Source organism: Lampris incognitus, chromosome 4 (assembly GCF_029633865.1).
Source record: "Lampris incognitus isolate fLamInc1 chromosome 4, fLamInc1.hap2, whole genome shotgun sequence".
Classification (NCBI taxonomy): domain Eukaryota; kingdom Metazoa; phylum Chordata; class Actinopteri; order Lampriformes; family Lampridae; genus Lampris; species Lampris incognitus.
Genome location: NC_079214.1, coordinates 32703040 through 32729714, shown reverse-complemented (window position 1 = coordinate 32729714; position 26675 = coordinate 32703040). Strand labels below are relative to the sequence as shown.

General features: G+C 44.4%; 1 protein-coding gene across 1 annotated transcript in view; it reads right to left on the bottom strand.

Annotated features, from left to right (window-relative positions):
- LOC130112027 (MAM domain-containing glycosylphosphatidylinositol anchor protein 1) overlaps positions 1-26675 on the bottom strand; it is a 326189-nt gene that overhangs the window by 183978 nt on the left and 115536 nt on the right. The window lies entirely within an intron of this gene.

The window sequence follows — 26675 nt, the reverse complement described above, 5'->3', positions numbered from 1 at the left end:
AGGTCACTGTAGCTTTAAGATCTTAGCACGCGCACACACACACACACACACACACACACACACACACACACACACACACACACACACACACACACAAACACACACACGGTAAGATTTTACTATAAGCACAAATTCTTTGAGTATGTGTGGTGTAGCCAATCAATTGTGAAGGAAATTTTATCTTTACTCAGTGATTAGTCATCTTAGGCTTGAGGTACATAGTCAAATGTTTTTGACCAACAGAACATTGTATTTGTCTGGGATTGGGGGGGGGGGACAACTGTGACACAATTACACTTAATAACATGGTAGACAGAAGCAGAAATCCTGCCTGGTATAAATGTCAGAATCTACACTCACCCAAACCACCCAAAGCATCTGACATTCTTGTGTAAGAAGTGGGGTTGTTGTGAAGCGTCTAGTGTGTTGGTGTAGTGTTCTGTGCCTGTCATGTGTCCCTCTCAACCTTCACCACTGGCTAGCAGAAATGTGAACAGGAGAGCCAAGCACATAAGTCTCTCCCTGCCAGTACATAGCCCAGGGGTGGGCAATCTTATCCAGAAAGGGTCGGTGTGGGTGCAGGTTTTTGTTCCAACCAAACACTTACACATCTGATGCTACTAATCAACCAGTAGAGTCTTTGCTGAGAAACTTGATTAGGAGACACAGGTGTGTAACTGCTTGGTTGGAACAAAGACCTGCACCCACACCGGCCCTTTCTGGATAAGGCTGCCTACCCCTGACATAGCCTCTCCAACAGCAAGTCCTATGTAGTGCCTCCTCGTGGCGACACACGGTAACTGGGTACACCTTGGACCCTGGCTGAACTACAAGGGACTCGGAGGAGGTCTGGCCCCTAGACATGCGGTACGCAGGCCCACCGGTGTGTGGATATTCCCTGATGCCCACGAACCAGCCCCCCAGCTATGGGTTAAATAGTGCCACTGCCACTGGGAGAGGAATAGGCCACGGGAGTAAACCCCTACAGAAAATCAACGTCTACAATATTGTTTTTTTTTTCTTGCCCTTTTATATCTGTTTAAGTTGGAAAGTACTGCTGGCATCGTGTGTGGCTGCCCCTTCTCCTTCTCGTACCCCCCCCCTTCCCATTCATCCCTGTATGTTTGTGCTATGTTTATCTGTTGTCTTGTTTCACCACATCTATCGTAAAGTGGATTTGAGTATTAGAAAAGCGCTGTATAAGATTGATTTATTATTATCATTATTATTATTATTATGCATTTAACAAGCGCAAATGTCCAAACAATGTCAATATTTTGCTACATATTTTTTAGATGTGACTCTCACATCACAGGTCCCTTCATTGCTGTCATTTATATCTCTCTCCCCCTCCTCCCACATTTTCACCATTTTCTTCTTCATGGGAGAGTCATCTTTCTCTTTCCTCCAGTGGATGGGATTTCAACCACTGTCACAAGTACAGAGGTTGTTCTCCTCTCGCTTCTGCCATCTCTCAGAATTCACTGTCATTTTCATTCCACATCCCTCTTTTACAATCCCTTCTTCCTCGCTCCATTGCGCCATCTCTTAGAGAAAAAAATATGTGCATATGCATGCATGTTCATGCATGCATGTGCATGCACTCGTGTGTGTGTGTGTGGGTGTGTGTGTGTGTGTGTGAGATATGAGTGTGTTTGTGTGTAATCCTGATTTTTTTGCAGCCTAACTAGAACATTGAGGACTTCAACTATCATGAGAGCGGTTTCTGCCAACTTCAAGGCAGCACCATTCGTCTTCCCTGCCATCCTGTGACCTGATGACAACTCATTTTCATGGCCTCTCATCTTTTCTGTTCCTCTTTACCTCTTTGCCCTCTTCTTTCCCTCTTTCCCTTTTTTTTCTCTAATCAGCCCATCTCATTTGCTCTATTTTTATTTGTGAAGGTTTGGTGAGCTACATAAAAAGGTGAAATATGGGAGCGTTGCTAGTATGTCTTAACTTCTTAAATATGTAACTTGTGCATTTAGAAAGCCAAGGACCCATGAAGAAGAGAGGTAAATATGTTTACGTTTCACTCTTAGACTTCCAATATTTAAATGTGACCATAATTAATGGATCAATCGATCAATCAATCAAGTTGCATTTTATGTATGTTAGAAAATAGAAATGTTCCTGGGTATGTTGTCATCTGGGGGAAATGCCACTGAAATGTTTGCCTCCGTTTGTAGTCATACCTAGACTACCATTAAACTTTCCATTAAACCACGCTTGCAAGTAGTCAGTTTCACTTTGGTAATTATTGTCACTGTCTGGCAAAAGCCGTGCTATCTGCAAAAGAGCTAAATTTACAGTTAATGGGGAAAAAAATCGATTTTGCAACTAAGCATTACATTTTCACAAGCTTTGTGAAACACTTCATTAGTCTAGGAACACTGAGCTATTCACATGCCTTAAAGTGGTACATATACTACATTAGGTGTATGTAATAAAAAGAAAATCACCAAGATTTGGAGATATGTGGTTTTTGCCCAATAGCAACATGTATGGTCTTTAAAGAAAGCATCTACTACTACTACTACTGCTTTCGGCTGCTCCCGTTAGGGGTCACCACAGCAAATCCTCCATTTCCATTTCTTCCTGTCCTCTGCATCTCCCCCTGTCACACCAGCCACCTGCATGTCCTACCTCACCACATCCATAAACCTCCTCTTTGGCCTTCCTCTTTTCCTATTCCCTGGCAGCTCCATATTCAGCATCCTTCTCCCAATATAGCCAGCATCTCTCCTCCACACATGTCCAAGCCATCTCAATCTTGCCTCTCTTGCTTTGTCTCCAAACCATCCAACCTGAGCTGTCCCTCTAATATACTCGTTCCTAATCCTGTCCCTTCTTTTGTCACTCCCAATGAAAATCTTAGCATCTTCAACTCTGCCACCTCCAGCTCTGCCGCCTGTCTTTTCATCAGTGCCACTTTAAAGTGTCGCTTTCTTTACAGAAAGCATGCATTATTAAAATACAAGTCATCCTGCAATGAGTCAGCTTTCAACTTGGTGAAACTTTGGGCTGAGGTGAATGTAAAGCAGTCTTAGGGGGGAACGGGCACTGAATTTGAAACAGTGACATGTTGCAGTCAGTGTGTTGTAAGCCATCCACTGTGGTTCAGTCAACCCCACAATACCAAACAGGAGCCTATGTGACATCTCAACTGTCCACAGTGCTGCAACTCTCCTGCAAGGATTTATTGCAGCACAAAGTCGCATTTCATGGGCAAAATAATAAACAATGAGATACAGAGTATTCTTTTCAAAGCTTGAAATTATTTGGTACAATTAAATATAAATGTGTTGCACATATGTGATTTCCTTTTCACTAAATGAAGCCACTCATTTTCACATTGCACTGTTGGCGGGGGGTTGTGAGTGGGTACTCACAATCAGCAGTAATTAGTGATTTATGATGGGCTTGCCAGGGGAAATGCTGTATTATAGATATTGAGTCTGAGTGACTGTGTTCTCCTAAAAAAGATGACAGTTGTGTATTTCTTTCCCACAACTGTTACAATGTGACAGTTACACACACACACACACACACACACACACACACACACACACACACACAGACTTAAATCAAGGTGAAACCACCACGCTGCTCCGATGCTGAGCAGCGTGGTGGTTTGAAGGTTGGAGCTCCAGGGTCTTGCTATTCTGTTTGATTGTTGCCTATACAGACAGATTGGCACGCAATCACAAAGAGGCAACTTGAACTGCTTGTTATTTCACATGGAGATGCTACACCACTTACAAACCAGCTGCAACTCGAGAGTAAACCAACATTTTTTTTTCAAAGATCAGTTGAACTGAAAGTCACGGGAGGGTTTACAAATACTCTTGATATGATGTACCTATGTATTACGCAATTGAACTAAATAATAGATTCCTGGCTTGGAGACTCAGAGGAAGTGTGTGTGTGTGTGGGGGGGGGGGGTCTCAGGGGAAGGGGGTTATGCTATTTGGGCCCAAGTTGGCAACTTCAGTCACAGATGTTTCATTGAATGGGGCCCATGAAATGTTACTAATTCATGGTGTCCCAGTTTAAAAATGAAGTGTTTTATCTGCATATTTTTAAATTTGCTTGAGACTACTGGGTGTGTGGGTATCTGTGTGTGTGTGTGTGTGTGTGTGTGTGCGCGCGTGCGCACCCTTTAACAAGACATTTTTTTCTATATCCCATTGCTTGAAGCATTGTGGGAAATATGGCTGACTCATGTTATGAGCAACTGTATTTCATTTGTTTATCAAGCATTTGTGTGCGCATGTTCATGTTTGTGTGTGCGTATGTGTGTGCATGTACAAATATTAGTGTAATATTAGTGTAATGTTTTTCGTCGTCATGCCACTGCATTGTTTATAAGGGTGGGGGTAACTGCAGTCAGTTGAGACTGAAGAGGTTACTCATCTGAATGATGAAACGTTTCTCTCAATAAACATTTGTCCAGATGAACCGATTCACCTTTCTCTGATGATCCTGTTTCATTCACTGCCCCCATTCAACAATCCCGTTGCACAAACTCTGGTGAAACCCTCTCATTCTCAGCATACAGTACAGACATACCAGAGGCACTCTTTAGCTTGTTCTTTTGAGTTCATTACATTTATAATTGTTGCTTTCAAAACACACTTGATTAAACTGATGTGATAATGTGACAATGAAATTACATTATGGCCATATAGTCATTACTGCGGCATAGCATTTCCACATAACATTTCTGCTCATAAAATTCCAAAAGCCAAGATCCCAGACTAAATTTACCCACTTTGGACCCCTGGACAAATTGTGGCACAAGATGAAACTGCAAGAGAACAGAGACACAATATGAAACTTTAATGAAGCTCATGATTTCCCCAAAGTCCTGCCTTCGCACACTGCCTGGATCAATTCCTCTGCGTTGTTATTGTTAGCAGCATCTACGTCTGATTTTCAAGCCTTTTATTTGTTTCGGAAGCCTGGCATTGCTTTCCTCTCAGACAACAGACATCACACTGGTGTCAACAAAGTTTTACTTTCTTCAACTTGAAAAACAGCTTGTATAAATGTAAAAAGCATGACGGTCAGATTCTCAGAATATTCAGCATGCTAGCTGTTAAGAAAAATTATAACATTATACTTTACTATTATTATGTTGGACAACTTTACAGATGCTCAGGTAACATGGGGCATATGAAAATGTAAAACTTACTTTTCAAAATAATTGACAGGCGTACATATAGTACATTTGATATAAGTAAGAAATGTAAGTCCCCAGTTGTGTCATGACATCTCTACTATGTCTCCTAGTTTTGGTTACTCGGTCATTTTCTGCAGTAATTATCCCCCATAGCTTCAGTCAGCCTTACCTTAGTCATTGTCTGTTGTCTTTCCTGTTTTATTTTTAAGTTCTAACATGTCTGGTCAAGTCAGTTCCTGCCCCTGGTTTAATCCTCAATCAACCTCGTGCATCCCTCACCTGTTCCCCATTCCCAGGATTTGTGGCAGGAAACCTAGTGGTTCATTGGGCCGTGTTGCAGCCAACCAGTCCATTCCAGAGCCCATCGTGTCAGCTCCTACCAGCCTTCAGGGCCTGCTCAGCAAACAACAGTACCTGCTCCACGGTTTCCTGCTCTGCAGTCACCATGCCAGCCCACAGGTCCTGTGGAGCTAGTGACACCACAGCCTGCAGTTCCTGCTTGGCCGGTGATCTCCCAGCCTCCAGTGTTGCAGCAGCCCCAGACACCAGAGCCCATCGTAGTGCCACAGCCTGCTCCAGAACCAGTACCAGAGCCTGCTCCAGAACCAGCTGCCACACCAGAACCTGTCACAGAGTTTATGCTTCCCAGCCCAGTGCCACTACAGAGGTCCAGCCTGTTTCCAGGAGAAAGTGTGGTCTCCGAGGCTGCTGGCCAGCCTGTTTCTGCACCTGAGTCGGGGATAATCTCTGTCAATGCCCAGTCTGTTGCTGTTCCTGAGTGGTCGGCCATCCCTGGCGATGCCCAGCCTGTTCCTGAGCAGTTGGTCATCCAGGCTCTCCGCCCACCCTGCTCGGTGTTCCTGATCGGCTTATTGGGATGTCTGGAATCCATCCCTTGGGGGGGGGGGGGGCTTTTTACTATGTCTTCTAGTTTAGCTTACACATTCATTTTCGGCACTTATTGTCTCCCTTATCTTCAGTCAGCCCATTATCTTTGTCATTTTCTGTTGTCCCTCCCGTTTTATTTTGAAGTTCTCATCTATTTTGTCATGTCAGTTCCTGCCCCTCGTTTTATCCTCAGTCAACCCTGTGTATCCCTCACCTGTTCCCCATTCCCTGATTAACTCCAGATCCTCCCCTGGATTCCCTATTCTTTTGCCAGATTGTCTTTGTGTCTTGTATGTAGAGTCAAGCTTTCCAGGGTTCACTAGCAAATGTTCTACCCATTTACCACGTTTGAAGTCTTTTGCCTGGTTCTGGACTTTGTTTCTCTTGCCTGCCCCTCATCGGATCTGATCATCTCTTTGGACTGAAAACCCCGGTAACTTGAATTTGAGTTTTGAACCTGTTTTGCTTGTCTGCCTGCCTCTTGTCTATCTGGTCGCCTGTTGGGACCGATTTCTTGTGTATTGACCCTCGCCTGCCTTGACCATTAAACTGACTGTGCTGTAATATCAATGTCTGTGAGTCATGCATCTGGGTTTTCATCTGCCAGTTTCCCCAGGAAACATTACAAGTTGATCAAATTCAAAAGGATAGGAGGCTTCAACACTAAATTGCTATCCTGATCATTTTGAGAAAAGCGTAAGGCACTTAAGTTATTCAGATTTTTTTAAGGCAAGACCAGATGTGCTTGTCAACTTTTTGGGAGCAACATATTTATCTACATACAAATCTAGTGTTTTTGTTAGTCTACTTTTTGAGCAACAAGCTACTCATTGCTTGTTAATAACTTGACTTTGTTGTGTTTATGGATTCATAAAACTGCAAATATTTACTTTTTTTGTTAAGAACTTTTTATGAATGAAACTGACCAAACTATGATTTTGAAAAGATCTGATAAAATAAATAAAAAGTAATAAAACATAAAAAACACATCTCATGATACTGCTAATAACTTAAGAACGTAACATTTCAAAAATAGTGGATTTAACCCTTTGGTTATAAAGTTTACATCAAGAAAGTCATTGATAAATTAGTGATGTGCTTGACACAGACATTCTCTATTTGTGAGGCATGAAACAGTCCAGGTTCTTTTTGCTTTGTTTTTTTTTGGGGGGGGTTCTTTGTTTTTTTTCCTGTTGTGATCATTAAAAACTACTTTATGTAAATAAACTAGCATTCATTCACTTAAGTCCTACAACTCAGTGTTTGGTTTGGAAAGCAGGGAAGGAAGAGTAAGTGTGTTCATAGCATGTGCTGTCACACCTAGACTATAGCATAACTCCCAGTGTATTCAAATATGACATAGAAAATCACTTTACATATAACAAGACACTGCAGAGCCTACTAATGAATAATAATAATGTTTTCTCATAATGACAGTAGGCAGGTTATGAATGACTTATGAAAGACCATCCCCTCGAAGGTCTTGGCTCTCCATGTCTCACCTTCTTTATAATGATCTTTTAATAAAACAGACCACATCCCTCAGTGGTCAAACTCACATTGTGTTCAGAATTACATTACGCTGGAGCTAGTCCAGCCGTAATGGGCATTTGCATTAGCAATGAAAAGAGCTAGTGAGGAAAAGTGCTTAACACTGAAGACAAGTTTTCAGTTGACATAGCCATAGTTGTGTGATATTTTTGGACCATGGAATTTGGTGTCCATATGTCCATGTGTCACATGTGATCATACTAAAGTATCATATTGAAGTGCCCAGTCTTATATGAAAGCAGAGATTCTTTTAAAACAGATCCTAAAACAGATCATAGAAGGTCAAGGTTGACCTAGTGTGCAATTCGCTGACCTCTGTCTGGAGCTTTTTCCAGAGGAGGATGTTCAGGACTCCAAATCCTCTTTGATTTCCAATAACACGGCCTGTACTCTTAATAGCTCTCAAGGAGTAGATGGCCATTAGGGGACTGAAGATGAGACAAGTTCGGGTTTGACAGGTTCAAGTGGGGATGACTGTGCAGTAGAGAATGGGATGCAGTGCACATGCAGGGTGTAGTAGGGTGGTGTTTGGGCAGGGTGAGAGGCAAAGTATGACTACTATACATCTGCTGGAGAGTGTGTGCGGGGGGTATATCTTTCTATTATGTTGTGGAGATTGAAAGTGACATGATTTGGTTCAGCATATTTATGACAGAGAAAGATTTAAGTCATTGACATCCAGCAATTATGGCAATTATTGTGCTATATTCAAAAGCAAGCACGTACTTTCAGTAAAGAGTTACAGTTAAGACCATAACAGCATTAATGTCTTCAAGGTAATGGTTTACATTGTAATAATGTCAAGCTTTACATTCATCACACAAAGAAAGAAAGAACCCCCCCCCCCCAAAAAATAACCTTCAAAAGCAAGATTGACTGACAACAAGAGAACAAATCTACTTTGGCCAAAACTGATAGTTTTTTTCTTATTATTGACAATTATATAGTTCCCCCATCGCCTCAGGTTAAGAGTCTGGGTGTCATCCTGGACAGCACATTATCTTTTGAAACCCACATCAACAATGTTACTCGGTCTGCATACTTCCAACTACGTAATTAATCGTAATTAATCGTTTTCGGCCATCACCTACACCTAAAAGCACAGCCATACTCACTCACACCCTAGTTACATCTCGTATTGACTACAGTAATTTTATCCTTTTTGGTCTTCCCCTCAAGTGTCTTCATAAGCTTCAGTTGGTCCAGAATTCAGCTGCCCGTATCATTACCAGAACTCCTTCAATAGATCATATCACTCCTGTTCTTCAGCAACTCCACTGGTTTCCGGTTTTATACGGTATTGACTTCAAGATCCTGCTACTCACCTTTAAGGCCCTTAATAACCTAGCTCCTTCCTATCTTTCTGAACTCCTTCATATTCGCACGCCCTCCCGCACTCTCAGATCCTCTTCTGCTCTCCAACTCACTACGCCATCAGCCCGCTTGACTACCATGGGGACTAGAGCCTTCAGTCGTTCTGCCCCCCGCCTATGGAACTCTCTCCCACAAGAAATTCGCAACACTGACTCTCTTTCAACCTTCAAATCCCTTCTCAAAACATACCTTTTCAAACTGGCATATTCAATCTGATCCACGCTTCACTGAGTTTTGTGCAGATGTTGATTTTATACTTACCTGTAGTGTTAACTTTTTATTGTCTACCCTGCTTTGTTTTGATTTTACGCTGTCTGATACAATGCTGTTTTTTGTCGTTTTTTTTTAACTATGTTCTGTAAGGTGTCCTTGAGTGTTTTGAAAGGTGCCCACAAATAAAATGCATTAGTAGTATTATTATTATTAACAAACGAAATGCACTGACGGGACTATAGTCTGACGCTGGAGAAAGTACCCAGGAAACATGTCACTTACAATGTGGTTCAAAACAAACACTGGTGAATGGGAAAGTACATTTAGCCAAAGAAGACAGGTTAAAGCTCTCACACTGGCAAACATCTAACTTCCTAAAATGTCCTTGAGCAAGACTTCCTGCCAGCGAGCCCCAGCTGTTCTGCAGCTGACTTTATATGACCTAAAAGCTAAAAACAATGGGCTGTATTTTGAGGCTGGTAAAGAGCCAGCAAAAACAGAAACACAGACTGATTTGCAATTGCCTTGAATGTTTGCAGACCACGTCCGAGTGCAAATGCTGGTTCAGTGAGCCATTATCATGTTGCAATCCAGGCTAGGATGTATGGAGATGAGTTTTAATGGATGTTGGCCCAGGTATTTCAAGCGACTGAAATAAATCATCGAACCGATAGCAACAACTTACTAAATACAATGTCCTGAATAGGTTTATTGGGAAAAAATGTCAGGATGTTGGTGTTGAATTTTTGATGTGAATCAAAGATGGTTTCCAGTTACTCATGATGCAGAAAAAATGCAGCCTAATTTAAAGTGAATGTCCGTCTGATCCAGACAGTTTTTACCAGTGGATCCACCTGTCTGTATGAGATCCTGACACTGTCACACTTAACCTTTTACAAGTGTGGGTAACGTGACCTTTAGGAAAGGAATCAGGAACATTTATTTGTCATTTCATTCCATCCACCTGCACGCATTATAAGGTAGTGGTTTCTCTTTAAAAGACATAAAAGTGTGTGTTTGTGTGTGTGTGTGTGTGTGGGGGGGTGGATGGTAAGTCACTTTTTGATGAGGAAAATGGTTTTCATTTTATTGAAAAAAATGTATTTACATATTTACAGGGATCCTTCAAGTAGGGCAAACTTTCACAACAGCCCATGCATGGCCCACACAGCCCATCTGAACCTGCTCTCTTCTGAAGAGAAACTGACTCCTTTAAAAGGACACTTCACCCCAAAATCAAAAATATATGTTCTATTATCGCTACTCCGTAGTGCTATATTTACATATTGCCCTCTGACCTCGCCTCTGGCGATGCTAGGCTCTGAAATTCACCGCTCATGCGACAGCATCCCCTAAGCCCCGCCCACAACTGCACTTGAGGGGGGGCGAGGTCGAGCCTCGAAGCGCCGCAAGAACTACGACAAGAGCCAGTTGGCTGGCCCCGCGCCAGCCCCTGGGGCTCACAGTCAGTCCCACCACGCTGGCGGAGGCGGCGCGGGTGGTCCTCAGCCTGACATGAAGCGGAAGTACGAGCACCAGACCAGGGGTGCCAGCTCGGGAGATCCGCGCCGCTGCTGACGGTGCGCAACAGACCCCCACACCCCCTGTTCAAACATTGCAGGTATTGATGTTATGGCCACTGGTGGCAAGGTTTTACCATGCAACGAGGGGAACATGTTGATGAATAACGATTTCAGTTCTGCATTTTATCCTTCGTGTTCCTCGTCTGTAGATTATTCTACGGTGGGTGGTCTGTCATATAATGTTGGTGATGTCGATGCTACTTTTATTCCACACGCACATGGTGTAGTGAGTAATGTTGCGTCACATGCCACCGGACTCTGCAAGCAAGTCAGAAGAAACGAAGATGTTCCAGATATGGCAACGGGTTCACTAGCTTCACAGGGTGTAGGCTATGTGAATTATACCGCTGAGATCAGTTCTGTTTCAAACCGTACACAAGGTTATGGGTTGTTGAACTCTGTATCTATGTCTGTCTCGGATAATCATGAGCTGTCAGATGGGAATGAAATTAGTTTATCCCATCAGACAGGCGTCCAGAGTTACGCGCTGGGTTTTCCCGTGCGTAAAGCAGGGTTACCGGAGCGCATGACTTGCTGTCTGTGGCCAGTCGGAGAGGGTGCTGGGTGCGCATGCTGATGCTGATTTTTCCGCGCTCCCACCTTCTGTTGGGCAAAATCCTGCACATATTCGCTCCCCATATGGGACGCGGTCCGCCATGGGAGCCTCTCAACACTTCCATAGCGAGCTCGGAGGTTGGACCGGAATGGCAGCGATACAGCCTATTTCTCGACAGCCAGACACAACACGTCACGCGCCCTCTGTCTCCCCATTACGCACGCTGGCAGGCGCTGCCGGGTGTACCGGAGTGGATCCCCCAGACGGTCAGGCATGGGCACGAGATTCGGTTCGAGCAGGGTCCTCCCCCTTACACGGGCATACGTCAGACGCTGATCCATTCACCTGCCGAAGCAGAGGTGTTGCGGAAGGAAATATTGGAGATGCTGTCCAAAGACGCGATACAGGTGGTGGAGAGAGGCACAGAGGAAATAGGGGTTTATTCGAGGTATTTCCTCGTGCCCAAGAAATCGGGGGGCATGCGGCCGATTCTAGATCTGAAATGGTTCAATACTTGGGTGCGCAAAGAATCATTCCACATGCTGACGGTCCCCCAGCTCCTAGCCATGATATCGAGCAGCGCCTGGTTCACATCTGTGGACCTCAAGGACGCACATTTCCATGTCCCGATAGTGGGTCCCCACTGGAAATATCTCAGGTTCGCGTTTCAGGGAACGTGTTACGAGTACAAAGTCCTCCCGTTCGGCTACAGTTTGGCCCCACGGGTCTTTTCGATGTGCGTCAAGGCGGCTCGCACTCCGCTATTCGCCCAGGGTTACGTTGAAGCCTACTACTTGGACGATCTGCTTCTGATAGCCCCAGATCACCGGCTGGCTATGGAACGCACGAGTTGCCTGGTCTCGCACCTGTCAGACCTGGGTCTCACGGTAAACTGGAAGAAGAGCGCTCCCTGGCCGTCACGCGAAACCACCTATCTGGGATTAGCGTTGGACTCAGGGAGGATGCTGGCTTCCGTCTCGGAGGAGCGGTGGCAGGGTTAGAGGACCTTCTTGCCAGTTTTGCCCCGGGCCGGTCGGTGACAGTAGGTCAACTGCGTCGGCTCCTGGGCGTCATGTCCTCTGCTCACAAGGTGGTGCCTCTGGGTCTGCTTTTTATGAGGAGACTCCAGTGTTGGCTCATTCGAGAGGGCCGGTTCCGCCGGCTGCGCCAACGGCACAGGTTAGTGGTCCCGGAGGGGGTGAGCTTGGACCTGGATCACTGGGCAGAGGCCTGCAGATCCAGGGTTGGGGTTCCCCTCGGACCCAGATCGGAGGAGGCGATTCTATTCACGGACGCATCCCTGGGAGGTTGGGGTGCGATCTGTGGCCACGGCACAATCAGAGGAGTATGGCCCATGAGTCACAATGCACACATCAACGCGCTGGAGCTGGAGGCAGTGCTGTTGGCAGTGCGTCATTTCACTCCTCTCCTACGACATCGACACATTCTGGTCAGGTCGGACAGTACCACTACGGTGGCATATATCAACAGGCAGGGCGGGACGCGGTCGGCTGCATGCCATGTGTTAGCCTACGACCTGTGGAGTTGGGTGCATCAGAACGCGCAGTCCATTCGGGCAGTTCATGTGCCTGGCAGCCAGAACGAGGCAGCGGACATCATGTCGCGCGGCGGGCCCAGCTGGGACAACTGGTCCCTCAATCCTCTTATCGTGGAGATTATCTGGGCGAGGTTCGGAGTGGCGCAGGTGGACTTGTTTGCGTCCAAGAGGAACGCCAAATGCGCACGATGGTATTCGCTCTGCCCGAGCGACAACCCGCCTATGGGGGTGAATGTGCTGGGCATCGAGCCGTGGCCACGCGAGCTGCTCTATGTTTTCCCCCTCTGGGTCTGATACCGGCGGTGGTGGAACGGATCAGATGCAAGGGCGCGTTGGTGATCCTGGTGGCTCCCAACAACCCAGGCGCGCCGTGGTTTCCGAACATGGTTTCCATGGTGCGCCCGCCACAGTTCCTCCTCCCGATGTGGCTGGACACTCTGACGCAGGCGGACGGGATTATCCAACAGGTGCCCCTTCTAGCGGGGTTCCATCTGGCGGCCTGGCTTCTGAGAGGGTCAGGCTGAGAGAGGAGGGCTTTGATGAGGCCACGGTTGCCACTATACAAGCCGCGCGCGCTCCGAGCACATCGGCGCAATATGACTCCAAGTGGAGGGTTTTTGCTAGGTGGTGCGTGGGAGAGGGCGTGGAACCTCTGTCTGCATCCTTGGCCCATGTTGTGGGGTTCTTGGAATACAAGAGATCGACTGACAATTTAGCCTACGAAACGATCAAGGGGTACTTGGCAGCGATCTCAGCCTTTATGCCTAGGCTGGGTGGTGACACTGTCTTCTCTCACCCCCGTATGGTGGCATTCCTCAAGGGGGTGAGGAACAGGCAGGGTGTTCGGAACGACCGCACGGCCACTTGGGATTTATCCCTGGTTCTATTGGCGTTGTGTTCTGCGCCATTCGAGCCTTTGGAATCGGCTGACGTTAAGTGGCTGTCGGCCAAGGTGGCGCTCCTGCTGGCCCTGGTGTCTTTGGGTAGGGTCAGCGAACTGTGCGCGCTCTCCATGGAGGGCATCGAATTTGCCGCGGACAGTTCAAAGGTGATAGTCTACCCGAATCCGTCGTTTCGTCCGAAACATGTCACCGCGCGTTACCAGCGGGTGCCATTGGTGTTGTCGGCCTTTTCTCCCTCTCCCTCTTCGGAGGAGGAGAGGAGGCTCCATCTCCTCTACCCGGTTCGTGCGCTACGGGTTTACCTTTAGCGCACTGGTCCTTTCAGAAAGACTAAACAGCTCCTTGTCTGCTACGGGGCGACGGGCAGGAAAGGAGAGGCGCTGTCTAGCCAGAGACTTTCTCATTGGATTTGCTCCAGGATCTCCCAAGCCTATGTGGGGGCTGGTAGAGAAGTACCCAGGTTTAAAGCGCACTCCACGAGGGGCACAGCCACTTCGGTGGCTCTCTATGCTGGTGTGGCGATGGAGTCTATTATGTCAACGGCAATGTGGTCTTCGCCACATTCATTCATTAATCATTACTTAACTGACCAGTCTGCTATGACAGTGACCGGTGCTGTGCTTGGCACAGCGAGGCGCACTGATGCGTAATGCACTCTGGCCATACGCAAGTGTCTCCCGTCGGGAGCGCGGACATTTGAACATAGTTCATTTAAAATAAAATGAGAAAAAAAAAGAATATTATATGTAGGCTATAGCCTATGTGTATACACTACCGTTCAAAAGTTTGGGATCACCCAAACAATTTTGTGTTTTCCATGAAAAGTCACACTTATTCACCACCATATGTTGTGAAATGAATAGAAAATAGAGTCAAGACATTGACAAGGTTAGAAATAATGATTTGTATTTGAAATAAGATTTTTTTTACATCAAACTTTGCTTTCATCAAAGAATCCTCCATTTGCAGCAATTACAGCATTGCAGACCTTTGGCATTCTAGCTGTTAATTTGTTGAGGTAATCTGGAGAAATTGCACCCCACGCTTCCAGAAGCAGCTCCCACAAGTTGGATTGGTTGGATGGGCACTTCTTTGAGCAGATTGAGTTTCTGGAGCATCACATTTGTGGGGTCAATTAAACGCTCAAAATGGCCAGAAAAAGAGAACTTTCATCTGAAACTCGACAGTCTATTCTTGTTCTTAGAAATGAAGGCTATTCCATGCGAGAAATTGCTAAGAAATTGAAGATTTCCTACACCGGTGTGTACTACTCCCTTCAGAGGACAGCACAAACAGGCTCTAACCAGAGTAGAAAAAGAAGTGGGAGGCCGCGTTGCACAACTGAGCAAGAAGATAAGTACATTAGAGTCTCTAGTTTGAGAAACAGACGCCTCACAGGTCCCCAACTGGCATCTTCATTAAATAGTACCTGTTAGAGCCTGTTTGTGCTGTCCTCTGAAGGGAGTAGTACACACCGGTGTAGGAAATCTTCAATTTCTTAGCAATTTCTCGCATGGAATAGCCTTCATTTCTAAGAACAAGAATAGACTGTCGAGTTTCAGATGAAAGTTCTCTTTTTCTGGCCATTTTGAGCGTTTAATTGACCCCACAAATGTGATGCTCCAGAAACTCAATCTGCTCAAAGAAGTGCCCATCCAACCAATCCAACTTGTGGGAGCTGCTTCTGGAAGCGTGGGGTGCAATTTCTCCAGATTACCTCAACAAATTAACAGCTAGAATGCCAAAGGTCTGCAATGCTGTAATTGCTGCAAATGGAGGATTCTTTGACGAAAGCAAAGTTTGATGTAAAAAAAATCTTATTTCAAATACAAATCATTATTTCTAACCTTGTCAATGTCTTGACTCTATTTTCTATTCATTTCACAACATATGGTGGTGAATAAGTGTGACTTTTCATGGAAAACACAAAATTGTTTGGGTGATCCCAAACTTTTGAACGGTAGTGTATGTATATGGAAAGTTGGAACGGTTACGTTCCCTTTTCTCTTTTTTCTCGCCCCCTTATGCGAGCCTCCCCTCTACGATAAACTAGCCGGCCAAAGGGGGGATTTGAGTACTGGGTGTGAGGTGTTGTTCCCCTTATTGTCCTCAGCGCGGGTGGCAGGCGAGGGGCATTAGTCCGCCGCTACTCCGTAGTTGGGGCAATATGTAAATATAGCACTACGGAGTAGCGATAATAGAACTCCTGGTTCTGTAGAGAACCTAGGTTCTATGAGCTACGGAGTAGTGCTATATTTTCCTGCTTGCCTGCTGAGGTCCCTTGAAGGAGGCTTTGGTGGGTCGAACTGACGAGTGATGTGGTGACGCATGTCAAGTGCAGTTGTGGGCGGGGCTTAGGGGATGCTGTCGCATGAGCGGTGAATTTCAGAGCCTAGCGTCGCCAGAGGCGAGGTCAGAGGGCAATATGTAAATATAGCACTACTCCGTAGCTCATAGAACCTAGGTTCTCTACAGAACCAGGAGTTTTTCTTCTTACCTGTAGTGCTATTTATCCCTCTAGATCATTTTGGTGTGAGCTGCCGAGTTTTGGGAGATATTGGCTCTGGGGAAGTCTGCCTTCTCTCAAATACAATGGAACTGGATGGCACTCAGCTCGTGTTCCTCAAAGCGCCAAAAAATACATTGGGAAAACTCAACAGTAGTGTCTCTTTCCACAAATCATGACATGGTTACTCAAGATAATCCAAAGACCTTGTTGTGAGTAATTTCATGTAGGCGTAGTTCAGTCTAAGAAAATGGTTCCTACAATAATTGGAATACTCCGGCAATACAGGAAAATAATTTACTGCTGCCGGATTTCATTCACCCACCTTAACAGAGGGGGAATGCAGAGGGATTCTAATTGGCTTCCCTCGTCATCCGTCACAAAAATTACAATATGCTGGGCCACAGCGCATTTAAAGGGTAAGAGAGGACATGATTTGATTGGCCAAGTCAAAGCCCGCCCCAACTCCACCTGCTTATAATGTATTCATCCTAATCCAACTCAACCCTGTGCCGTGCTGCGCCAGGGCTGCACTTTCATCTCTGGTCACCAAATTACCAGAAATATACTAGGCATGCCCATGTGTGCCTACGCTTGGGTTTACACTTGTGGCTCGCACCCAGTTTCAACAAAGCAGAGCCCCGTATCTGGGAAAAGACCACTTGTTAGTCTTTACTTAGATATGCGACTTATTTTTAAAAGGTATTAATTAGTGCCAGTAAAGTAGTAAATTGGAAGTTAATTATTTAGTTAATAGTTAGTTGGTTGATATAATTAGTATTGGTATAATAACGCTATGTCCTCCGTTTATGGTCATCACATCAGGTATTCAATTCACATGACCAAACATCTATCAAGTGGAAATAGAAAGATGTTTTTTCTTTTTCTGCACAGTGACATAAGCTCCATCACATACTCATTACAGTGGATTACACCATTTCAATGTATTCCAGAAAGGCCCTCATTGAAGAGGGGAACTGATTGAAGGCAAATACATTTTTTGCGACCATAAAAACCAAGCCAATGTTTCCTCGTGGGTGCTTATATGAGCAGTATGATGCAATTATTAGCGATGTATGACAACTGAGAGGCCCAAACAATGGTTTATTAGTCATCTTGATAAGATAACAGCTGTCCTTATAAAGTCTGTTTCAAAGCAGCATGTACACACACATTCCAGTCCAATTTCCTATCAAAAACAAACAGAAAGAAAATCACCAACTTTGCATCACTTGCACGCACGCACACACACACACACACACTTGAACATAAATTTCCATTTAATTTCAAACCACAATAAAAAACCAAAAAAAAAAACACTGCCTATCGCATAGTCATGCATATACCCAGACACTCAAATGCTTCCACTGGCAAAAACAGGAAGAATAGCACTGGAATACAAAGAGGTACAAACAGATGTGGACTTGCCATTTGATGCAGCTTTGCATTCTGTCAATTAATCAGCATTCTACATGACCTGTCTTTGGGGGAAAAAAAAACAAACAAAGCTAGTAGGCCGTTGTTTAAAATCAAATGCTAAGAAATTACATTCATGGTGATTTTCAGTTCTGGTTACTAAATAAGCAAGGCTAGGTCAAAACCTAGTACTGTATGGCTGTACTGTGTATGGTCCATGTTTGAATTGTGGCCAATTTGTTACAGGGATATTCAGTGATAGTGTCCATCCATCCATTATCCAAACCGCCCACCCAGTTCTCAGGGTCGCGGGGATGCTGGAGCCTATCCCAGCAGTCATTGAGCGGCAGGTGGGGAGACACCCTGGACAGGCCACCAGGCCATCACAGGGCCAACACACATTCACATATATGGACAATTTAGGACGGCTGATTCACCTGACCTCAGTTGTTGCACAATGGGAGAGAACCGGAGCACCCAGCGAAAACCCACGCAGACACGGGGAGAACATGCAAACTCCACACAGAGGACGACCAAGGATGACCCCCAAGGTTGGACTACCCCGTGGCTAGAACCCAAGACCTTCTTGCTTCGAGGCGACCGCGCTAACCACTGCGCCACCGTACCGCAGTGGTAGTTTCTATAATGGGAACTTCTAGACATTAAATGATCATCTGCAATTTTCTGTAGTGGTCCCAGTAATATTTGTTGCTAAAGTATATTGAAGTAGCATATAACATGACATGGTCAAGCTATCTTTGAGGGGGGAAAAAAAAAGGTTATAAATGCAATTGCAAGAACAATACTTTGCACTCATATCTCGGGATGTTTGATTTGAAAAAGAACTGAATGTAATTGTAAGTATAACTATTCTAATTATCTGTTAACTCCTTATCCTCTTTCATCTGTTTCTATCTCCGGATGTCTTGTTTTTTCATAAACTCTATTAACAGGCGAATTCACAAAGAATGGATCGCAGCTACTGATAGTACTATGAATTACACATCACTTGCATCCGCTATCTGCTCCGTATCATAGTCCGATTTACCGAAGATATTGCACTAATGATATTACAGTGCAATCACGCCCATAAAGTTTTGCAGCTGAGTGCAATTTCCTGTTGTTTTGCATCTGACTGCAATTATCCATGTAGCAAAATATAAATGATGGTTTTGCACCAAGAACACAGTAGGCAATGTTATCCTTAATATCATCAGGTAGAGCAAGAATTGTTAGACCTGACAACCTGTATCTGCGAACGGTTTTAGTCTCAATTAAAGCAAAAAGTGATATTCTCCTTCGAAATATCTGCTCATGGGTGTCCGGGTGGCATGGTGGTCTATTTCATTACCAACCAGCATGGTGATCGCAGGTTCAAATCCCTGTGTTACCTTCGGCTTGGTCGGAAATCCCTACAGACACAATTGGCCATGTCTGTGGGTGGGAAGCCGGATGTGGGTGTGTGTCCTGGTCGCTGCACTAGCGCCTCCTCTGGTCAGTCAGGGTGCCTGTTTAGGGGGGAGGGGGAACTGGGGGGAATAGCATGATCCTCCCAAGTGCTACATCCCCCTGGCAGAACTCCTCACTGTCAGGTGAAAAGAAGTGGCTGGCGACTCCACATGTATCAGAGGAGGCATGTGGTAGTCTGCAGCCCTCCCCGGATCAGCAGAGGGGGTGGAGCAGCGAATGGGATTGCTCAGAAGAGTGGGGTAATTGGCCAAGTACAATTGGGAAGATGTTGTCGTCAGGCTACAATTACTGCTGCCATGATCACTGGAAAGTCTGGCCGTCGGTTACCACCAACTCTCTGAAGACCCGATAAGTTTCACCCTAACTGTGTGTGGCTATTTGTGAATAGACTTTTATTACAATGAGGCTCATCTGCATAGAAAGGGGCCAATTTTATGCATACTGCCTAATTTAATAGCACCGGAGTACAGTAGCGGCTCCTGCAAAATCTCTCAGGAGGGAGAAATTGTTGTGACGATGGCTAAGGAGACCCTTTCAATGGGTAAATTAACCTAAGTCAACTTGCTAACTTGACATTGTCACATTGCATTGTACATCGCAGAAAGTTGACTCAGTTTATCTGGACACAACGTTTATTGAAAGAAATTTTCATCACTCATCTAAGTGACCTCTTCAGTCTCAACTGACCTGTTAACAGTAAACAAACAAGCATGGAAGGACACATGGACCTAAATTTACAAAGAAACAAAGAAGTAAATTGGTTATTTGACAATGACTTCTCATCCACTCTGTAAGGCAAGACAAGAGCCTGGGAGATGTTCAACTCAAGCAGCTGGTTCCTTAAATTAAGCGCCTTGGCCGTTAAGAAAGTAAAAAACATAAAATGAAAAATCCCAAAACCATGATAGTATGAAACATGTTTTGGCATTGTCAAGGTAATGTGATATGATGCAAAGTGCGGTCCCATTCTTATTTATACCATTTCGAGCCCTTGCAGCCTCTCACACTCAAGCACTTATCGGGTGATGTCAATTAAGTCTGCAAGGGTTCAGGGCTTAGGCCTTAGGGGGGACATTGGGATTGGGTAATCATCTCAAAGACCAGACTTTTTCTCTCTCTGCTTCCTCAAACTCCAAATTGATGCCTCATCCATGCACATTACAGTATTTAGCATGAAGGCGACACGGTAGAGAACAGGCAAAACAGGAAAGGTGAGTCATTTAAAGAACTGTTCCAGTGTTACTCATGGCCTCAAATAATACAGAACTTCAGTCTACTGTCTGGGGACAGTGAATGACAATGTGATTTATCTAGTCATTATGCAGACCCTTTGCAAGGGGGATGTTAGAGATGCCTGAGATTCCAGTACCAACATGGGGGTTTCACAGAAGAAAGGGAAGAGAGAGAGAAGGGGAGGATGACAAGAGGTTGAGGATAACCGAGGAAGTGTGCGATAATAAAGGGGAATAAATAGACCTGGGATGGAGGAAGGTGTAAATGAAGGAAAAGGGGGTATGAAGTGGGAAATGAAGAAAAAGTGGAAAAGACAAGTAAATGAGCAAGGAATTGGAGGTATGGATAGAATAAGATGGGGGGGGGCAGAAAGAGTTTGGTAGTGTGATTGCATGAGTTGAGTTGAATAGTTTGATTGCATAATGCATAATCACAAGCTTTGATGCCAGATATAAAGCATGTACAAATAGGACTGTGTAAGCCCTATGAATAAAATCTGAAAAACATGTTGCAACCTCTACTGGGAGTTATAAAGCCAGAAATGCGGAGTCGGTACAGTACCTTTCATTAGCTCCATGACAAAGTAATGCTGTCTTATGCCGAAACTGAATTTGCCCAATACTTTTCTTGCGTATTGAAAAAACTGATCCTATGCTGTTTTATGGATTTAAAAAGAAAAACAGTGAAGTGCTTCCATACCACTCTGTTTTATCATCATCACATATTCTACCACAATCAAATTACATCATGCAAGTGTGCAGGTAAAACAACACAATATTAAATATTCAAAGTTTTATTCTATGACTACAGCAAATTGATATTGGGTGCTAAAGTACTGGAAATGAAAGAATACACCATTCTTTCAAGTACAAACCAAGTACTGTAAAAAATCTGTAATTTTCAAATACAATACTGTCAACAACAATGCAAAATAAGGACAAAAAAAAACGGTACATACAACAAGAGGGAAGAAAACATTCTCACACCGATATCTTCCTCAGTGTCCCATCTCTGGGCTGGGTCAGGCCACAAAACATATCCACATCACGTGATTTTAGCCCTAGCCGGTCAATGGGGGCCCTAACCCCCCTGGATCGACTCCAGTGTTGCATCGGCAAATGCCTTCTGCCATCACTCGTAAAAGATTTTCCTGCTCATAAGGATTTTTGTCCTACTATATCGTCCACCACCATGCAGAGAAAAATCCCTCCATAAGAGGAGATGCTGATTGGTGCGTGATCAGTTTTGCTGCCTAGTGTTTGCACCTGGAGAGTTGAGTGTCAAGCCAGTTCAGGATGTGATGGCTGAGTTAAATGTTTTGAGCTCTAGTGGTTTCTGAATGAGCACATTTTGCATCCTGTGTTTTAAAAAGGGATATGTGCTTAGAGTTTTGCACAAAAGATTCACCAAATCTGCAACTTGTGTGAAAACAGGTAAATTAGTGTTTATAGTTTGGGAAAATTGGGGGAATTGTTTTGGTAGCTAATGAAATTATTTGGTAGTTTTTGTTTATTGAATCCGTTTTAATGGGGGGAAAACTGTAATAATGTTGGGAAGACATGCACCAATGGTTAGTGAGTGTGTTAATAGATGTTTTATAAATACTTATTAATGCTTCAATTCATGATTAATTTATGCACAAATGTACATCTAAATAGTTTGTTAATCATGTACTCACACTTTCTAAAGGATCGTATGATCCTTTAGACTTTTGTGACTCTCAAGGTACTGTTGGCATTTCAGTCTCATTTGTAAATGCTTTGTAAGACATAGATAGTCCTCACTTTAGAGGAGGTCATACAAAATACTTAACAACTAGTAACTACCTGAGTTAATCATGAATTGCAGTATTAATAAGTATTGTAAAACATCTATTAACACACTAACTCTTGGTGCATATATTGCTTTACAAATGCTTTACAAATGATGAATTCAGTAGTTACTAATACTTAACAAATGCTTCATTTGTGCAGTTATTATAAAGTGTTACCATAATGTTTATCAACAAGATATGTGGTATCTGCATATGTTTGTAGGGGATATATCATGTGTCTTGTCCCTTATGCTCAAGGATCAGCGTTTTCGGTTTTTACCGATTTTCACCGAAAAATACCCAGATTTTTTAAAAGGAGCAGATCGGTTTAAACTGATTTTCACCCTGATTTTATGTTTCCACGGATCCAAAAGTTGTTCCTGTTCATGTGAGGTTATGTAACAGTGTCCTCTTATGGCAAAATTCGGCATGCTGGATGGCTTTGAAAAATAAAAACCAAAAACGCTGAGCCTTGCTTATGCTGATTTTTTTTTTATTTTGATTTTGATATAATTTATTAATCCCCATAGGATAATTCTTCTTTGCATTTAACCAATCCTAGCTGTGTAGCTAGGAGCAATGGTCAGCTGCCACGCAGCACACAGGGACCAGCTCCAGTTCGTCTTGCCATGCCTCGGTCAGGGGCACAGGCATTGTATGAACCCTAACATGCATGTCTTTTTGATGGCGGGGGAAACCGGAGAAAACCCACCACAGACACAGGTAGAACATGCTAACTCCATACAGAGGATGACCTGGGATGACCCCCAAAGTTGGACAACCCCAGGGTTCGAACCCAGGACCTTCTTGCTGTGAGGTGACAGCACTAACCACTGGGCCACCATGCCACCCAATGATACATTTTATTGTGCCAGAGCATTTGGGTGGCCTTATTCTATTTTTTGTTATTCCTTAAGGGAGGAGCCTGCTTTACGCTACGAGACATCCATGAAACTGCGACTCGGTTATTTTTGGTCATAAAAGACTAATTTGGTCACGGGTATCTACTGTGACAGTGTAGCTGCACAGGGGCAGTGACAGCAAAGGGAGTGTTAAGGGAAAAGGAGGCTCATACCACTCACTCAGCCTCCAGGCTCATCTAACTCACAGAAAGAGGGACTCATACTCACATTAACACATACACACATCACTGCATAAACACAAGTGACACAACTGCGTTAACTTACCCACATTAGTGCATACACCCACACAAGCATGCTCACACACAACAGAAACATGCACATATTCCAGCAAAACTTACATACGCATGCACACACACACACAAGCACGCGCATGTGCACGCATGCACACACACACACACACACACACACACACACAGGCATATACTTTCACTCACCTCTAGGCCATGATAACACATGAATATCAGTCTTTTTGGTGCAGCCCCTGAGGGTGAAAATACAAAGACCTTCCATATCCCCATGGGCACCTACCCAAGTCATCTATTCTAGGGAGAGCACACCAGATACAGATAGGCCTCTCATTTTTTCTCTGTGGTCACACGGATGTATGGGTCAGACTGTAACAGCTTCGTACCATGAGTTACTGTCCAAACGCTGTGATGCGGTTTTGATGCCAGTTTCAAAGAAAGTATGTTTGAAATGAGCATGATACGAAAAGGCTCCACGTCAAGAGGGGAGTGTATGTGTGCTATTGCTACCAACTTATGTGCAGGTGCATGCATGTTGATCCAAGCCCATCGAGCAAAATACACACACACACACACACACACACACACACACACACACACACACACACACACACACACACACTTGTGGCCACAACCAGATGATGGCTATGTAGTGGCCAAGTCCTTGGCTTGCATATTCAATTAGCTTTGTGGAATCCAGGGCACCATGAACCACAATAATAGAGCATATGGTGCACACGCATGCACGCGTGCGCACACACACACACACACACACACAAAATTATTGATATTCTGGGGGCTACATTGTGGTGCAGGACTAACACCGCACCCCTTGGCAATCTGCACCATGTGCTTATTTACCTTTTTGTGTCGATCTAACCATCCTTTATGCCAGCATAATCTTGCTTCAAAGCGGGATTTAGGTTTTGTGCAAAACAATACAATTCAATATATATGTATGTCAGGAGCAGATATTACTGGGCTGTGTTGACATATAGAGATGTGAAATATAAGATGTGACATTTGAGTGTGGTAATACTTCTTTAAATCTTTACAGTTCATATCACTAAATGTAGTTAGACACATGTTTTCCTTAGGACAAAGCTGGGAGGTAAATCCTAAAGTTAGTGTAGCAAGGACCGGCAGCCTATTACAGCTGCTATGTGTAAATAAAAACACAGCTTAGTTTGGACGTAAGGGGTGAAGTTACACTATTACTTAGCATAAACCAGTCACACCATACAAGTTAATCCCAATGTAGAGTGAGTGTAAAACTTAAAGGGGCGTCTGGGTAGCATAGCGGTCTATTTAATTGTCTACCTACACAGGGATCGGTTGTTCGAATCCCCATTTTACCTCCGGCTTGGTCAGGCGTCCCTACAGACACAATTGGCCGTGTCTGGGGGTGGGAAGCCGGATGTGGGTATGTGTCCTGGTCACTACACTAGCGCTTCCTATAGTCGGTCGGAGTGCCTGTTGAGGGGGGAGGGGGAACTGGCGGGAATAGTGTGATCCTCCCACGCACTACGTTCCCCTGGTTAAACTCCCCACTGTCAGGTGAAAAGAAGTGGCTGGCAACTCCACATGTATCAGAGGAGGCATGTGGTAGTCTGCAGCCCTCCCGGATCGACAGAGGGGGTGGAGCAATGACTGGGATGGCTTGGAAGAGTAGGGTAATTGGCCAAGTACAACTGGAGAGGAAAAATGGGAAAATCCAAAAAAAAAAGTACAACTTAAAATTTACATCTACCCCCTACAAGGTGTGACATGGCAGAAAGATGGGAGAGACTTATGTTTGACGAACCCAACATCGGCAGCACAGTCTCTGTGACAGACCGCACCCTTTTGATTATTATGTTGATGCTGACATGCAATTCAGCAACCATTACTTTACACAGATGAGATGGCATGGGAACTGACTTTTATGCTGCATTCAGGTCACATGGAAATTACTGTTTGAACGACTTGCTCCCTCGTGAAACAACATATACAAACAACTAAATACAACTTTTAATTGTTTGCCGGAACCCTTTGTTCACATTGTTAACTAAACATCACCAGACTGTGACAACTTTCTACGATAAGACACGAAAGAAAAGCAGAAGCACCAAGTAATATTAAATTGGTCAATAACTTATGCATCACATGAACTATAAGCTAGTTTACACATGATAGCATACAGCTCTTTATTCATATTACATACAGCCTATGTAGTCTATTTATTATTTATAGGTTACATTATTTCCAAGTTGGAAGCTCAAAGTCTGTCTCATATGGCATGAAGGCTACATTACACCGTTATTGACCCAGATGATAAAAACATCAGTGTATGCCAATGTTTTGGTCATTATTGATTTAAGATGTAGCATAACTTTTTCTTTTTTTTTTGCCCCCCCCCCCCGTTTTCTCCCCTGCTGTATCCGGCCAATTACCCCACTCTTCCAAGTTGTCCCAGGCATTGCTCCACCCCCTCTGCCAGCCAATTACCCCACCCTTCCAAGTTGTCCCAGTCATTGCTCCACCCCCTCTGCCGATCTGGAGAGGGCTGCAGACTACCACGTGCCTCCTCCAATACATGTGGAGTCGCCAGCCGTTTCTTTTCACCTGACAGTGAGGAGTTTCGCCAGGGAGACATAGCATGTGGGAGGATCACACTATTTCCCCCAGCTCCCCCTCCCCCCTGAACAGGCGCCCCGGCCGACCAGAGGAGGTGCTACTGCAGCGACCAGGACACATACCCACATCTGGCTTCCCACCTGCAGATACGGCCAATTTTGTCTTTAGGGAGGCCCGACCAAGCAGGGGGTAACATGAGGATTCGATCTGGTGTGTTGGAAGGCAACAGAATAGACCACCACATCACCCAGATGCCCCGCAGATGTAGCATAACTTAAGATGTACTATTTGCCAAACTAAACAAAGACACGATTTAAGTCTGAAAATAACTGTTTACAACGTAAGATTTAGTGTTGACTTTACACTTGAGCTTGCATCCAGACTTAAATAATGCTGATGCAACGGCCTGCTGGTCCTTAATGAAGGACTGTTGGACAGTGTCATTCTAGTGGCACGTGTATAGGCTTAGAGACAGCATGTGCTGGATCAATCAAGTCTGTTAATTCAGTCAACAAGTCCTGATTTACAGTTTTTTTTCTTTTAAATCGCTACCAAGTATTTTTCAATTCCAATTTCACTTTTTTCCAAAACTCTTCGAACAGTTAGTACAACAGCACCCTATGTAGACCAAATCATGAATGAT